The following is a 17,445-nucleotide window of genomic DNA, read 5'->3' as shown; positions in this document are numbered from 1 at the left end:
TGTGTGTGTGCGCGCGCGCGCGCGCGCGTGCGTGCATGCGGGTGCATGCGTGCTCCTGTGAGTGCGTCGTGCTACTATTAATGAGACCGTGATTCTCCGCGATCGGTAGGAAATCCTCCACTCGACCTACATAGGCTACCAGCCCTCATTGGTCGACCGTGACTGGCGTTAGGGGGGCAGGCGACTCCCGTGCACCCCTGCCCCCGGCTCCTACGCACACTCCAGCCTTTGTGTCTCAGTGTCGGGGTTTATTATGGCCCGTATCCCCTCGAGTCAGGAGGTGTGTGTGTGTGTGTGTGTGTGTGTGTCGGTAATTAGCGGGTAATCTCTAATTGGGGTTGATTACGGGTCTTTGTGCGGTGCCTCGGTATGTGGTGTCTGTGCCACCAGCTCACATCCTGCCGTTAATTTAGGGTGCCTCAGTCGTACTGCGGCTTAACGACTTTAGTCCCGGGCAGTCTGTAGGGCGAGTGTGTGTGTGTGTGTGTGTGTGGGGGGGGGGGTGGATGTCCGATCGCCACCTGTGAGGTGCACGCTCCTTTATTAGTCTGATAGCAGTGGTCCTTATTGTCCAGATGCCAGAATCTGACCCGGGACATCCTGCCGTTACAACCGGAGGGGTGTGTGTGTGTTTGTGAGTCTGTGGCAAAATGTGGGTGGGGTTACGGGGAAGTTAACGGCGATGCGGTGCTCGAACGAAGGCTTGGTTGGAATGATGTCATTGGGAATCGCGAGGGGGAAGCTGATTAGGAATGCGCGAACACACACACACACACACACACACACCCCTCTCCGGAACCATCCACGCCAAGCTTCACGCGCCCACACCTTCCGTTACCGACGTATCCAGATTGATCCTATGAGGAGGAAAGAGGAGGAGGAAGCTCATTGAATCATTGAGAGAAATGGCAAGGACCACGAATTGTCAAAGCGCAGATCTACTTTCGGATGTAAATTAATGAGAAACCATAACACTCCCCGAGCGTGTGATACAGGATGCTCGATTATGAGTTTATAGTATAATTTATGACGCTGCATGATGATTCTTTTTATTTTCACATTTGCTGTGGTCAGTGCAACTCCGTTGCTTTCAAGTTCCCATTCCTCCGGTGCAACCCGTACTCCTTCAGCCACTCCACAAAAAGTTTCATGACATTTTTTTGAGTTACATTTTGTTGAAAGATGAGGTGTTTCGAAATATCTGAATGTTTCTCACATCAAAAGTGTAAACACCGTAAGTGTGTCCACGGTTGCTTATGAACGGATTGTGATGTCACAAAATCATACTTGTACGTACAAGTCTTAAACATTTCCGTTTCTGTAGATGAATTTTAAAGCACTGGGAGCGTAATGCAGCCACTCAAGAAGGAAACCCTTTGAATCCTGAACTAACAAGTCTCGTTCATTCACTCAATATTTGTATTGTCAACATCTCGGAGTGCTGTGATTCTGCACTGGTTTTAGGAGAGGTTTACAACACTCTACACACACACACACACACACACACACACACACACACACACACACACACACACACACACACACACACACACACACACACACACACACACACAGATTATCAAGGAGTCAGTCTATGCCAAAGATCCTTGACCTCCAGGTGATCTAATCTGTCTTGAAGTGTACAGATGGAGACAGGTGTGACACACACACACACACACACACACTAAAACACCGTTAGGAGTATGCATATGGACGTGTTGCATGTATAGGTAACACACATGCACTAAAAACCGCGTCAACACGCGTCAACAGCCTTAATAATTGCAAGGCTCACCTCAAGCCACCCAGGCCCTGAATGCACACACAAACATACAAGCACACACAAACACATGACCCAGGGTCACATGCATTTGCTGACAGGATCTTTCTTTAGATGCCTCTTGGCTTTAAATCAAGTGGTGTGTGTGTGTGTGTGTGTGTGTGTGTGTGTGTGTGTGTGTGTGTGTGTGTGTGTGTGTGTGTGTGTGTGTGTGTGTGTGTGTGTGTGTGTGTGTGTGTGTGTGTGTGTGTGTGTGTGTGTGTGTGTGTGTGTGTGTGTGTGTGCGTGCGTGTGCGCGCTGATGAGTGGCCCCTTGTGTTGTGTCTCTGTGGATATTTCCTGTTCTCGAAGTTGTGACATCATATCCGGGCGACTGTATTTAACATGGGAGACCGATTTTCCCACAGACATCTGTTGTGTCCCACAGATACTCAGTGAATGTGTGTGTGTGTGCATCCGTCCATCTGTCTGTGTGTGGGTTTCAAAAATAGTGAACTTCGACTGCCAAAAACTTGTGGTCTTTGAAAAGTGTGTGTGTGTGGCGGAAAAGCGTTATGTTCTTGAGGATCATGTTTAACTCGGGGAATGAATCAGTGTTTTGTGCCTCCGACAGCAGACAAAGCCCCCCATAGAGAGGAAGAAAAGAGAGGGCGCAAGAAAGAGGAAAATATTGCCCGAAAGAGGCGGATTGAGGGAGAATGTGGAATGTGAGAGGCTATTTGACACAGGAAGTGGGTCCGTTCTCACTCTGCTGGAGGACAAAGTCCCCTCACACACTTTAGCACACAAGCTGGGCAGGTAGAAAACACTCCCGGGGTCGGGGGAGGCATTTCAGGTGTGTGTGTGAAAGGACGGGTGATGGTATAGCGGGTCACCTTCCACCAGTGGATGGAGGAAATGAAAAGGATCACGGTTCATTTCCGCTGCTGCTTTTTCAGAGGGCTGGTGTCTGGAGGTGAGCATAGACAGAGAGAGAGAGAATAATGATAGCCTTCAGTGAGAAAAACAGCCCCCCCCCTCTCATCTCCCTGTCTCCTCCCTTTGGCTATTGGTGTGTGTGTGTGTGTGTGTGTGTGTGTGTGTGTGTGTGTGTGTGTGTGTGTGTGTGTGTGTGTGTGTGTGTGTGTGTGTGTGTGTGTGTGTGTGTGTGTGTGTGTGTGTGTGTGTGTGTGTGTGTGTGTGTGTGTGTGTGTGTGTGTGTACACACATGCTGCTCCCCCATATCTGAAAGCAATTTCTTATCACATTGGAAGGACTGGCTTGGCAGATGTGCCGCATTTGACTGGAATTAGTTTTTCCTCCTCGTGGAGAAAGTTTTAGTGGTTTATTCAACTCAATAGAAATGGAATTTCCCATTTACCATTAGAGCGATATCAGCATGTAAGGACTGAGAAACCGGCTTTTGACAATGCCTGTGTCGCCCCTCAGAGCCGCGGGAACAATGGGTGCACAGAATTCGCAGCTCAACCTGAAGTTTAACTAAAAACGAACTAAAAGCTCAATTCTGCATAGGAAACTCCATTAATTTTAATTAGGATAAAACAGAGGCCCTCATCATTGGCCCCAGGAGAGCTCAAAAGACTTTGCTTTAACCCCCGTTGTCATGCCGCATACTAATAATTTAGCTGTCAGTTTGTGGGACTTGTCTGGATCGTTCTGCAGTATTCATATGGAGAAACTTGTGTAGCCTGAGAAGTGAAGCTTGGGGTAAAAGAAGTCCAGAGGGAAACCTACTGCTGCTTCGAACTCTTAATTGCTGTGAGCTCGTGGTAACAAATGAATGCAATCCAGATAAGCGTTTGACTTGAATGTGCTGAGAAATGAATCCAAGCCTTTGTGTCTTCATGACTAGATGATTTATAATTGACTATGCTCCTGCCTGAGCTGATGCAGCTTGTCTGCAGACGGTTAAAAAAAAAAAAAAAATGCTGCAGCTCTTTTTATAACAATGACAGAATGCTGGCCCTTCTCCATTGGCTGCCAGTGGATTTTTAAATTTTAAAGTAAAATGTTGCCTGCCTATTAATTAGCAGGAAATGCACAATAAAACAATGACGCTCCCAAGAAGGCCGTTTGTCTGGACTGCAGTAACCTACAGTCTTTCAGGTTGAGTAACCAGTGTCATTCTCAGAGTTCAACTTCAAATGAAAGCAGACGGAGCATTTGCTGTCTTTGTCCTGAAACGTCACAATAGTTTACCTCTGACTAGTAAAGGTTTATTCTGGTATCAATATGTTTCTAAGGCTACATCCACATTACTACGTCTAAGTTTTTAAGTCATTACTGCTGCTACATTTAGGCCTGCCCTCCACACTCCTCCGGAGTTTTGGAGCATATAAAACTGAGAAATTTGGAAACGCTGTTCGCTCAGTTTTAGTTTGAACACCTGCGTTGTAGTTTGGACGCAAAATGGTTGGAAACGATGACTCAGTCACCTGCTCTCACTTTCTGATTGGTTCTTATCGGGCATGTCTCCTAGGTAAAATGTTGAAAACAATTACTGTCAGTAACTAGTTCCACCCTCGTCGTTGGTCCACGAGAAGAAGTCTCTGCTCTTACTTTTCACCATTGTTGTTTCACGTTTGTAGTGTTTTCTGTAACTTAAGCAACCAACTGCAGATTAGACGACAGGGTCACGATAGATTTCCCATCGCCACCTTCATTCCAAAGATTTGGGGGAATCCAAATCAGACTAAACAAAAACATATTGGGGCGTGCCTTGTAAAGCTTTTCAAATAAACTTAAATTTAGCACAAACAATTTCGAACAAAATGTGACTGTGTACATATGAAAGTGAACGGAGAAAGGCGGGCCTTGGATTAGCTGTAGTTTGATGCACAGTTCTACCAGCATTTTCCTTCATCAAAATCATCAGAAAATAATAATAGCACTAGTAAAACTTTATATTTCCACTCTTCCCTTAACTGATGTTTGTTTAAAAAACAAACATCAGTTAAGGGCCCCACCCTGCCTGTTCAAAATGGCTAAATGCCTTCATTTTTGTTTTTGAAAAGCACTTGGCTGCATAACTACATCCCTACTTCTTCTCATGCTGGGGTGTTGTACTTTATCAGCTGCATGGATCTCTGTTCATGCTGCCAGTCACAGTTTTCAAAAGTGCCTGATCTCTCCACTGGCTCTGGCTCCACAACATTGTGCAACACTAAACTTTCCCCGCAAAATGTGTTCAAGTCGTCCCACGTAGTAGAAAGAATGCTGTTATAGCCTCGATTCATCCAGCTGGAAGCGTTGGTATCCCTCACCATGACCAGTAACACAAGTGTAGACACGCTCGCTCACGTATATGCACCGATGCATATTAACATTAAAATCCTGATTATCTCACACACAACTTCGTTCACACATACACTCGCGGTGCTGCTGAATGGTTGTGGTGGTGCACAGCAGTCTTGTTGGTTCAGTGAGTCAGAGAGACGACGGAGAGCGCTGGAGGTGTTTTAGGTAGGTCAAAACAGGCTCGGAACGCAGGCAGTAGATACTAAACACACACAGATTCTCCCTCGCAGTAATTGGGCAGCACTGTGCAGACATACTCACATACGTATTCTCTAGAGAGAGGAGTTAGATGAATGTAGAGACAGGAGGAGGAGAGGAGTGGAAAAAAAGGGAGGTGTAGAGACCACAGCATATTGAGAAAGGGGGGGAAAGTCAGGAGGAAATAAAATGGAGACAGGTAAGGAGGGGAAAACGGTTAAGGTAATGGTGGGATGGGAATGCTGTGGCAGGGGGAAGGCAAAGGGGGAAACGGAACGAGTACTGAGAGATCAAAAGAGGGAGAAAAAATGGATCAGGGTTGGAAAGAGAGTGGAAGGCAAGGGAAAGGGCGATGGAGGAAGATGGGAAATTTTTGGGCCATGGAGACGGAGAGAGAGGCTGTATGATGAAGAGGGGATGGAGCGAGGCCAGGACAAGGGGAGACGGAGCTGGGATGTTGTGTGAGTGAGGGTGGGGGAGGGAGGCGTGCACTGCTCATTCCCAGGGGACCGTGCTCTACCTGCTCTCCACGGCCGTCGCCATGACAACCAGCACGGCTGTCGCTGTCACATCTTTATTGCCCTGCTCTCCTCGCTCTTCCACCACTTCCCTCCTTTTCTCATTCTGTTTTGTCTCATTTTTTTTCTCCCCCTTGTTGGCTCTGTTGCTTCTCTCATTCACAGCTTTTCATGTCTCATTTTCTGTTTTCCGACTTCACTCATATTATATATATTATATATATATATTAATTTTTCTTCCTCCTCTCTCCGTTCTCCTCCTCCTCTTTACTGTTCCTCTACAATAAATAAAAAAATGGAGAAGGGAAGAGATGGCACACTCACACAACTTTTCTGTGGTGTGTGTGTGTGCATGTGCGTGTGTGCGCTATTATAGGACTCTAAATTAGAGAGCATAAACCCAGTGCCGTCTTCCAAAACCACAAAGCATTCTGGGATCTCTGTGTGTTAGAGCTTTCGCTATAAATAAAAACCCAAGAAACAGAGCGCCTCTTTCCCAATAACAAATCTGTGTGTGTGTGTGTGTGTGTGTGTGTGTGTGTGTGTGTGTGTGTGTGTGTGTGTGTGTGTGTGTGTGTGTGTGTGTGTGTGTGTGTGTGTGTGTGTGTGTGTGTGTGTGTGTGTGTGTGTGTGTGTGTGTGTGTGTGTGTGTGTGTGTGAGAGAAATTATTATTGTTCACTCATATCACTTGAATCCCTTCAGTACTACTGTCTGTGCTACCGTCTTTCCTCAAACGTTTCCGTAATGACAGGGTAATTAGTTTAACGAAGGGCCGGATGGGTGGGGTCATGCAGAGCTGAAACCCAATGCGGTCCAATGGGAGTGCAGGAATGTGTATTTCCTGGCAGGCGACTGATAAGAGCGGGCTGAGGCTGTCATCGTGTCGGCCTTCACACTCCCGACCAGGGTCGTCTTTGTGAGGCTCTGGCCTCCACCTGACCTCAACCACTTGTCTCCCCCATCTCCCTCTCCATCTGTTGGCCCATTTGTTTGTCTGATGGAAATTTTGTCAGCAACTTTAGATTGAGTTGTTTTTTATCAATTGAAATTTTGGACATTGCAGTGTTAATTCAGACAACTATGGAGTTTTAACTAACCAATAATCTGAACATTGTAGTCCAGCTAAATCGCAAAAAAGGACAATTTTATATATGTTGGAAATAGTGTGGGTTTACAGAGGTCTGCTTACTGCCTTTTTCCAGGTCTCTCACCTGTATGACATGGTCTTCATCAGCAGAATGTGCTCACTTGCGATGGAAGTAAATCACTATTTCATCAGTAGCATTTAATTACACATGCACGTTGCTATTAAACTTGATTTAGGATTGTTTTAAAACAATTCAGATTGTAGTTAATTAACCTATAATATGAGTGACAGGAAGTATAGTTTTTTAACTTTTCTGGAGATAATTTCTGAACAAAATTAATCAAGTAAAAAAACTCAAGATTAATCAATTTAACACATAATTAACACAATTATTTTCTGTTTTTGTAAGTGAATAATTTATTTAGGAAATCTTGTTTCTGTTTTCACATTTTATAACCCTAAGCATTCATCCATGGACATTGACACGGTACAGATTTTTGCTCCGCTACTATTTTTCATCAATTTGGCCAAAAAAATGAAATATTAACTGTTTTTCCAAGATATAGTAAAAACATGAATGAACCTCCTGGCTGCCATTATGGCACCAAATCTCCCCTGCTTTCGATGCTCTGTGCAAATCACCGTTTCCTTTCTGTTTCTGGGTAAGACACTTCCGACCTGCCCTGACTAGAAGTGTTACCACTGTTCCTCTGGGAGTTCATATTTGAAAATGGCCACTATGGCCACTCAAAGCCCAGTAAGTTAGTTTGGCCCTAATAGTGGTAGCGAGTGCTCGTAAATGAAGGCACAGTGGAAGATAGAGAGTGCTTTCCCCCAGGGGAACGTCTTTAAGGCCCTGCAGGAAGATGTAAAGATCAAGTAAAAAGGGGAAGTTAAATGCATGCCTGCACACGACTGGATGTTTAAATGTTGTGTCATCCAATTTGTTGTCACTTGATTTTGGCTAGTCTCTAATCTGTCAGCGTCACAGTTTCCCTTTTCCAAATGATCTTCCACTCGTGTTTTTCTTTGACAACAAAAAGAATTCGTCAGTTTTGATTTACACATATTTGGATTCTGATGCCTTTTCACCAAGACAGATGCAGAATTATTTTTTTTTTGTTTTTATATTAATTTAGTCTTATCCGGGTTGTCATCCTCATTGAAGGGGGAGTTCTTACAGTAATATTTCATCACAATTTCATAAAAATTCGCACAGCAACAGATTATCTTGTCTGCATACTGATGTGAACAACCTGTGAGTGTGTTCTTGTGCCTAATCGGTCATGCAGGTTATAGGATGGACACAGGAAAGGGAGTATTTATAGATCTGGCCTTCAAGCTTCAAATCAAGAGGGAGCTTCCTGAGTGGCACACAAAGCAGAGCGTTTATTTAGGTGTGTTACATGTGCGTGTTTACACGTGGAACGGAGGCAGAGAAGGTGATGAAGGAGCACAGGGAGGCTGCTTGCGCCAACGAGAGCGAGAAATACTGTGTGCGAAAGGCATGTGACTGTGTATGTGTGTGTTTGAATTATTTAGCCCAGCGTCCCGACAGAGGAGTGAACGAGGTCAGGAGCTCATTGCTGCAACATTTTCCCTCTCCATCATCCATCTCTACACCATCCACCCACCAACCCTGCTCCTCCTCCTCCTCTTCCTCCATTGTCTTTGCCGTAGAGCTGCTCGTTTATTCTGCCAGTCTTAATAAACAGGAACTGAGCAACAAAAGGCCTTACCGTATGTTACTCACGTCCCCTCAATTATTGGCGAGCCATGAGGGGAGATCATTGATCAAATTAAATGCAGACACTGTGAGTGTGAGTTTAAATGTGTGTTTTTTGTGTGGACCTTCTGAAGTAAACCTTTTGAACTCTGTTGCTTTAAAGGGCTCTTTCAAAGGCATTTGCAGTTTGAATGAGCCACTGAAGCTAATGAAGTGTGTGCTCGTGCGTGCGCGCGCGTGCGCGCGCGTGGTTGGGAGGGTAGGGATTCTGCAATATTGCTTGGTGGTTGCAGCAAGTTTTCTTTCCCATAGGGCCCTTATATAAACGCCTCCAAGCACGCGCGCGCACACACACACACACACACACACACACACACACACACACACACACACACACACACACACACACACACACACACACACACACACACACACACACACACACACACACACACACACACACTCTTTTGGCAGCAGGTGATTCACTCCAACGGTTGTGGATTAGCCCTAATCTTAGCCAGCAGAAACCTGGGTCTGAGAGGCTGATTGACTCAGTGTGTGTGTGTCATGATAATTGTTTCCCTTGTTGAACTGAGTATGTCGTCTCAATGACATGACACGGTATGACTGAGGCAGATACACAACACAGACACAAACGGGGGGGTGCTTTATAGTTCAGTCGCCACCTTCGTGAGTTGGAGAATGTATTTAATTGGGTTATAGTTTACTGAAGGACTTAATGATCCAAATCATAGTTTTTGAAAGTAAGACAGTGGATTTATTGCTGAAACAAACTAACATTTAAGCAGACAGTCAATTCATAATTTCACGCACAATACCAGTTGGAGCTGATGTGGGGATTTTTGTTTTCCGTTTTGTTTTCCGTTTCCTACTTTTGTAAATTGAATATCTTTCAGTTCTAGGCTGATCGAACAAAACAAGCAATGTGTAACTTGTGACCTTTGGAAATTCAGATTGAATTTGTTCAGACTAAACCTGATTTATACCAGTTATGAGAACAATCATTAGTTGCAGCCCTACAAAACTTCTGGTGCAACAATATTTAATATTTAACATTTGAAAATGAATGAACAAGAAAATGTGTTTATATCTCTCAAAAAAAGGCATTTTTTAACACTGGTATCAAATCTCGTGTTGTATCTGCATTGAAAATTAGCAGGGAAAATAATGTTTCAAGCTAAAATATGATGGTCCCAGCTTCTCAATCAGCTGGTTTGTCTCGTCTTGACATCAGTGTTAACTGAGGATCAAACTTGATGATGTCACCTTGGGCTCTGAGAAAGTGTGGTGTTTGCTTTCCAATCAATTATGAAAAATGATTATCAGTGAAAATGAAACAAAGAATTTTGATTCTGACCAGAGATTTGATGCCACTCTCCTTGATACCCTGTTCTACAGAAACAAACGGGTAACAAAAAAGAGGCAGAGGTTCAATTCCCATGTGTGATTATAAAGTGATTAACAACATAGAGAGGCCCAGAGGCAAGAGAGGAATTAGAAATACATTTGTTAAACTGCATTTGGATTATTTATCATATTTTCCATTCTTCTTGTAAAGCCAGTTGCAAGGCAGTTGTGCTTCTCTCCTGTCACACTGAGTGCTGGTAGTACCAAAAACAGTAGTGAGGTTTGGGTTTCATGGTGGCTTAGCAGTTAAGAGGCGTGCTGTGCTACGGTTGCAATGTTTCCAGTTCTTTTCTGGCAGGGGACCTTTTTTTTTTTTGGGACGTCAATCCCCCTTTATATCCCCTCATTTTGTGTCATACCCTAAAATACACTATAACAGAAATTGAAGTTTAATACTCAACCCTAATTGTGACAATAAATCTTTGGTTTAGTTATTGCTGGGTGTAAATGTGCCTCTTGTATTGTATCCCCCCCCCACACACACACACACAGACACACAAAAAAAACTGAACAAAGCAGAAAGGTATGGTGACAGATTTGAAAGTGATTAGATATTGTGTGGAGATGTAGGCAGGGTATTTGGAGAGAACGAAAGGGGAATGAGGCCAGAGGCAATCACAGACAAAAGTGATATGAAAGGACACGGTGGCAGCCTGGCAGGTAAAGTGAAGAAAAGGAGGGGGGAATGAAAGGCAGAATGGAGAGACCAAGTAAATGCAGCAGACGAGGAGAGGGATGGCGAGATAGAATTTTGTTAATGTGTAAAAGCGTTAAAAAGATATGAGAAGCTCATAAGTACATAGAGGGAGAATGGGGAGGGACTGGCTTCAGGTGGAGCAAAAAAGAAAAAAAATAATAAAGGAGAAGAGGAGCTGAAAATGGAGGGGAGATGGATGTGGCGGACTGGCAGCAGCAGCCACAGAGAGAGAGAGAGAGAGAGAACGAGAGAGACTGGTGGTTAAAGCAGGCCTGTAAAGAGCTTAGAGCAGCTGAGACAGATTGAATGGGGAGAACAACCTGGACAGGATTACACCGAGGCAGAGGAGAGAGAAGGGCTGTGAGAGCAAGATCGTATCATAACCCATATATTCCCCTGTCCTGGAGCAAGACATTTTCTCTGGTTTACACCGACGCTGACCACTCAGCCACTATCAAGCTCCCCAGTCACACTTTAATTAAACCCGAGCAACAGTACAGAGGCATTAATGATCGCTGATTGTTATACCAAGCACTCGGGAGCTAATCTATGCATTAGACGATCATTCTCGAGCCATTAGTTACTTAAATCCACCTATTAATTAATTAGTCAGTGAGTGATGTTGCCTTCTGAGAAATGAAGCGTTCTCAAACTGCACTGCAAAAGAGAAGAATTTTCTCGTGTCGAGCTTGTGATCATATTTATTTGGCAACATGGAACATCTACTAGAATAATAATGAATCCTCTTCTATATGTTGCACCAATTTATCGGCCAAACGCCGCCATCAGCTGATGCCGACCTTGTCGACTGCCATCGGCAAATAAGATGACACATATAGATGGCAGTGACCGATTTTTAACTGTCGTGTCACATCGATTCTGTGTAGTGCTGGTTGTTCCCGGTCTGCATCGCCCACCCGGCCGAAGACGCAGAAAGTAACCACCCGTAACAGCCAGCGGCCGTTATTGTGAAAGATGATCACATCAAAGGTTGTTTCATAAATCCCATTGCGGGATTGAATTTGTGCTCGTTCATCGATGGTGTGATGGACTGAAAGACGATGAAGGAGCACAAAAGGTGGAATAATTGACATGCAAAATGAAACATGGTTTCAGAATTTCACAATCCTATTCCATTTATCCCTTCATCCTCATCACACATAACCCATTTTATGGTGGTTGTTTAGCCTGCACATAAACAAACATTTGTAAAACTGATATTATTTTGTGGTTTTCAGGGGAGTTTGATCCGTACAGGACAGCGTCTTCTTCCATAGCGTGGCTTTTCAGATACGGTTGGTTTACACAGGTTTTGATTTCTTATCTTAACAGGCATGCAGTTACTAAACCTGGCAACCTCACTGCAACAACGACGACTTTGAGAAGCGACACACAGTCACTGTTCCCAGCTGTTGTGTACAGTGTAGTTTCCTAAATGTTGAACTTAATTATTTTGAAATGTGAGCCCTCGTTACAGGGTGCGAGGCTGAGCTGCGAGCAGTTTAACACGAGCGTGAATTTTCTCAGCTCAGATTGTTTAATTTTTAATAAGATTTTCAGACGCGAAATATAAAATATTCTGTGTTTTATTCTGTTCACATAGAAACCATACTTCTCCTGAACCTAAAAAGTTAGGTGACATAAAAAGTTACATGAACAGGAGCATCAACTACAATGTCAGATAATACTACAATTTATTAAATAAAGTACAAGGTAATATCTTAAAATATCTTGTGTTGTCTGACCAACAGTCCAAAGCCCAAAGACACTCAGTTTACAATCAGGAAAAACTGAGAATCCTCACATTTATGAATTTGGAGCTTTGTTAGAAGAAAAAAAACTACGTATGTGATTCATTCATTTTTCTGTAATTGCCACCGTTTCCTCAAAGTAATTCCGCTGCATTTCAGGACAGAATCTCCTGAGAACTCATTGAGAAACTGAATGTCTCATTTCCCGTGCTTGTTTCTCATGTTAGCTCGTGAGCGGTTGAAGTCTTCTGACATTGATTCATTAGCGCTAATCAGTATCTCAAGATAAACATCTCATGAGGTCACAAGCATTCGAGCTGTGTGGCCCATTAAGCCGGAGAGCAGATGCACTGCTCCCGCCTTATCCGGAGCTCGCTCTGTCGCCAGATCTCACAACCTGCGTAATGAGCGTTCGATATCCGGGGCTGCTATGATACACAAAGAATCAATCATCTGGCTGCACTGAAAGTCACTTGGCCTGCAGTCATAGATTGGGAACCATTCCGAGCATCGGGATTGGCCACACTTTCGCCAAAGCTGGTCGACCAATGGGAGGGAGCCAAGGGACAGAGCGAGGTCAGCTGCTCGGAATGCCCCCCCGAACAATTTGTTTACCTCCCGTGTGCGTGCGTGCGCGGTATGGGATGATGTTGATAATACACATCATGTGGAATGCAACACTCCCACACACACTCGCAAAGGTGCATCATTCAATCCCTTATTGAATTACATAGGGCTGATTGGATTTTTCTCCCCTGCTTCAAAGACAAAAACGCTCTTCTCTCGTCCTCCACCCATCCGCCTCTGGGTCCGTCATCACACCATCCCCCCCCCCCCCCCCTCCTTTCAAGTACTCTCTCAATCTGTACATGTCCTTTACAAAACTCTGCCTTTTATGAATTGATTTTTGTCCTTGGGGTCTGTATAGTCTCATGACTGTCATTAGCCTGATTACACAGGCTGTAATCATATGAAAACACACACACACACACACACACACACACACACACACAACACTATCTTGTGACTCACATCAGTGTATATGGGCAGAAATGTGATTCCAATCATCGTCTGCTTGTGTGTGCATTTTCTTGTAAGTGTGTGTGTTTGTTAAGGTTTTCGATTTGGGGCTGAGAAGAGGCCATTGATTACCGTTTCTGAGTGTAGCCTGAGTGCCTCTCTCTCTTGCTCTCCGCTACACAAAGGCATCATGGTCCACGGGCCCTCTCTCTCACACGCAGCCACATTTCTGAGCCCTTTAGAAAAGTTCCTTAGAAACACAAGAAAAGTTCCAGCCACAGGCACCACGCCCTCCCACTGGCCCTGCAGAAATAGGCCCATTGAGCCAGGCTATAATCACTCTCTCTCTCTCAGACACACACACACACACACACACACACACACACACACACACACACACACACACACACACACACACACACACACACACACACACACACACACACACACACACACACACACACACACACACACACACACACGTATGTATAAATCCGCATCCAGCCTTGCCTCATCTCTCTATCTCTGCTACTTCACACAAGCAACCACAAAAAAACACAGTCATTGACCAACCAGCAGCATTCACCGCTCACTGCAACATCTCTCCACCAAACATCACTACACACACACACACACACACACACACACACACACAAACACACATCCTTGTAAGCGCACAAATACACGGCAGTGTATTGTTGAGTGTGGGAGCAGCAGTTGTGTCAGAATCTCAAGGCATTTCTGGCAGCAGGACAGTGACACACACAGATGCATTTTTCATAAGATCATATATAATGGAGTATTTCACGCAGAGAGGCCTCGTGTGTGTCCGTGTGGGTATCAGTGTGTTTGTTAACGTGTGTGTGCGTGTGCGTGCGCTAGCCTTGAGATGTGGTCTTTAATCCTGCTGGATTGTCAGATTAGTGTAACAGCTGGGTCCTACATACAGATATGCATCTCTCTGCCTCTCTGTCTCTGTATCACCCCTCCTCCCATCACACTGCTCCTCTGTACTCGACGTGTGTGTGTGTGTGTGTGTGTGTGTGTGTGTGTGTGTGTGTGTGTGTGTGTGTGTGTGTGTGTGTGTGTGTGTGTGTGTGTGTGTGTGTGTGTGTGTGTGTGTGTGTGTGTGTGTGTGTGTGTGTGTGTGTGTGTGTGTGTGTGTGTGTGTGTGTGTGTGTGGGGCAGTCTCACAGCTCCAGTCCATTACACGGTTTCAGACCGGCTGATGTGCCACTACACTGTCATGTGACCTCCTGCCTCCTGTCAGCTGCTTGTTTTACTGGAGAAACTGAGACATTACAGGTTAAACACACTCTGCCTCCCAGGGCCAGAGCTGCTGCTCATTCAGCACTGATCAGACGAGTTTGTCCTCTGCAAACACAAACAAAATATTCCTTGTCAATATTAAAGTGTGTATTTTTTGAGCTTTTTTTTCTTTTATTGGATAAAAACAACCGGGAGAGGGGAAGTAGGGTGAGAGAGTAGGCGAACAACATGCAGTAAAGGGTCTGGTCAAGCTGAGGACCTGCTCCTCAAGGAGCATGAGGCCACGTGGTACACTCTCTAATCATTCGGCTCTCGTCCTACACAAGTCTTTTTTTTTTTTAGAGCATTTCATTATCCCATTTGAAATTATAATCCTAAGAATTCTGTCCTGGCTAATTTGGCAACACCCGTGTCAGATTTTGGCAAAAGCTTACATCGCAGCCAAAACCAATAAAACAATTACAGAAAATGATTGTGTTTTATTGAATGATCAATCGCAAGACACACTCACCTATTTGACAAATACTCTGTCTGCTGTGACTATGTCATAACCAAAGCCTCCCCAAGTTGAGTGCTTTTAATGTTGGGTTTGCATTAGTAGTTAACCTGATGCAGTTTGGCCATAGGACCAAACGATGAACGCCTAGGGTGACATCAATTAAATAGAATTGCATAACACTGGTTTTACATGCATGAATTGTCTTTTGTAAATCCATCGTGCTGAGGTTGGCAATCTGTCTAACCCTTCAGGGAAATGGTGGACGCTGCCATGCACTAACAATGAAAGGTACTACATATAGAGCTAATCAGTGAAAAGCAGAGAAATGTATCTATTGTTGGAAAGAGGTCAACACTGACAAAGGGAAACTAGACTCCATTATATTATTTCCAGGTGATAAATTTACAGTGAATGCCAGTTTCTCAGTTTGAAGACCCCCTTAATCAATTGCATAAAAGAGGGAGAGAGGAGGGGGGAGCGCATTCGTCATAATGACGATTAATGGTGACGATAACAATGGAGCAAGAGCTTTAGCAACTGATATGAAGTGATGCTCTGCTTTCTGAGTCGTGTGTTTTGTGCCAGATACACAGAATGAGATGAATATTGAAAAGTCTTATGCATGAAAATGGACTTAGATTCAGATCATCCTGATGCATCCCCCACCTCCGCCGTGCACCTGTTCTGTCCCTGCAGCTCTCTGACCATTCACAATACCATATTTAGCAAATGCATGACTTTCTATACCGGCATTCATCACTTGGATCATCTTTGTCCTTACCAAAGATAATATTAGAAAGATAATATTAGTGCTTGGATGCTTTTCAGCTGTGGTTTGGTGCTGCTCTGCGACGATTCTAGGCCCCGAATGAGCTGGAAAAACAAACTAGAGTCAAACGTAATGCCATCCTCCCACAGGTTTTTGTAAGGAGAATTAATACGACCAGCATGGCAGTGATTTTGGATCAGCTACTGTAGCTCTATCAGAAATGTGATCGGCAGAAAGAACTAAAAATAGTTGAGTGGAGAAAAAGGGTCTCATTTCCTGGCTGTCGAACATGAGTGTTTACTGTTTTTTTTGCTCGGTGGTTCACTTTTATCGGCCGCGAGGAGCAATCGTGTGTGAAAAACTGAAACAAACATGCAGGAAGGGATCAGAAATGTTTTTGGCAAAGGACTAAATCAGCAATTCCACCTTCCCACTCAGCTTTTCTTACAGCATCATGTCCACAACCATCGCTTTGGCATTGGATAATAGTTTTAGATGATTACATATTTAAAAATAACACAAGCAGCTATAAATGTCCGACTGTATTTTTGTTTTCAACCTCAAATTAGTCTGAACACTGACAGCTAACATACTTTCCCTGTTAAACCACTTCCCATCTCTGAAATGGCTAATCAGTGTACAATAGCTCCGCAGGTTCCTTCATGCAAACACAAAGTGACGGCTGCTGATGACCCCCTGCTGCAGCTGCTACTGTAAAGAATATCTTGACAATAAATAATAACTTGCCCTTTTAAATTTGGAGGTTGTTTTTTTCTACACTTGGCTCGCTGCCCAAAAAAAGAAAAGAGGCTTGTGAGGCTGCAAATAGTGAACATTTCACAGGAGGAGACATTCCTCACAGGCGTGAAAGCCATGGTGGTAACGGTGTGTATTTATCATATAGCCGGGGAATCAATCTGATGGTGCTGAATAATTTGGACCCACGCTGCTGATCTAAGGCTTGACAGCATTTATTTTGTGGAAGAAAAAAAAAAAGAAGAGGGTGTCTTTTCATGTGTCTACACCCGGCGGCCCATCGCCTCATTGTGTGTCCATGAATGGGGAAGTGAATTTCAACACTTTATGTCACCTTGCAGAAACAGACAGGATTTCTTTAACCCCCTTGGCTGTGGCGTGCAGGTGTTAGCCGTTTGAAGGTTCAAAGAAGCACACCTGACGTCATTGCTACAAGATACCGTCTCGACATCCAACCCGGTGTGTGTGTGTGTGTGTGTGTGTGTGTGTGTGTGTGTGTGTGTGTGTGTGTGTGTGTGTGTGTGTGTGTGTGTGTGTGTGTGTGTGTGTGTGTGTGTGTGTGTGTGTGTGTGTGTGTGTGTGTGTGTGTGTGTGTGTGTGTGTGTGTGTGTGTGAACAATGTGACTGTGCAGAGCCTTTCTGTGTTAAT

The 17,445-nt window shown here is 44.3% G+C and overlaps 1 protein-coding gene across 1 annotated transcript in view; it reads left to right on the top strand.

Moving 5' to 3' along the window:
- Positions 1-17,445, top strand: part of sdc3 (syndecan 3) — a 35,150-nt gene that overhangs the window by 633 nt on the left and 17,072 nt on the right. The gene's annotated exons all lie outside the window — the stretch shown is intronic.

Source organism: Scophthalmus maximus, chromosome 22 (genome assembly GCF_022379125.1).
Source record: "Scophthalmus maximus strain ysfricsl-2021 chromosome 22, ASM2237912v1, whole genome shotgun sequence".
In the NCBI taxonomy this organism is placed as follows: Eukaryota; Metazoa; Chordata; class Actinopteri; order Pleuronectiformes; family Scophthalmidae; genus Scophthalmus; species Scophthalmus maximus.
This window is presented reverse-complemented; position numbering and strand designations above follow the sequence as displayed.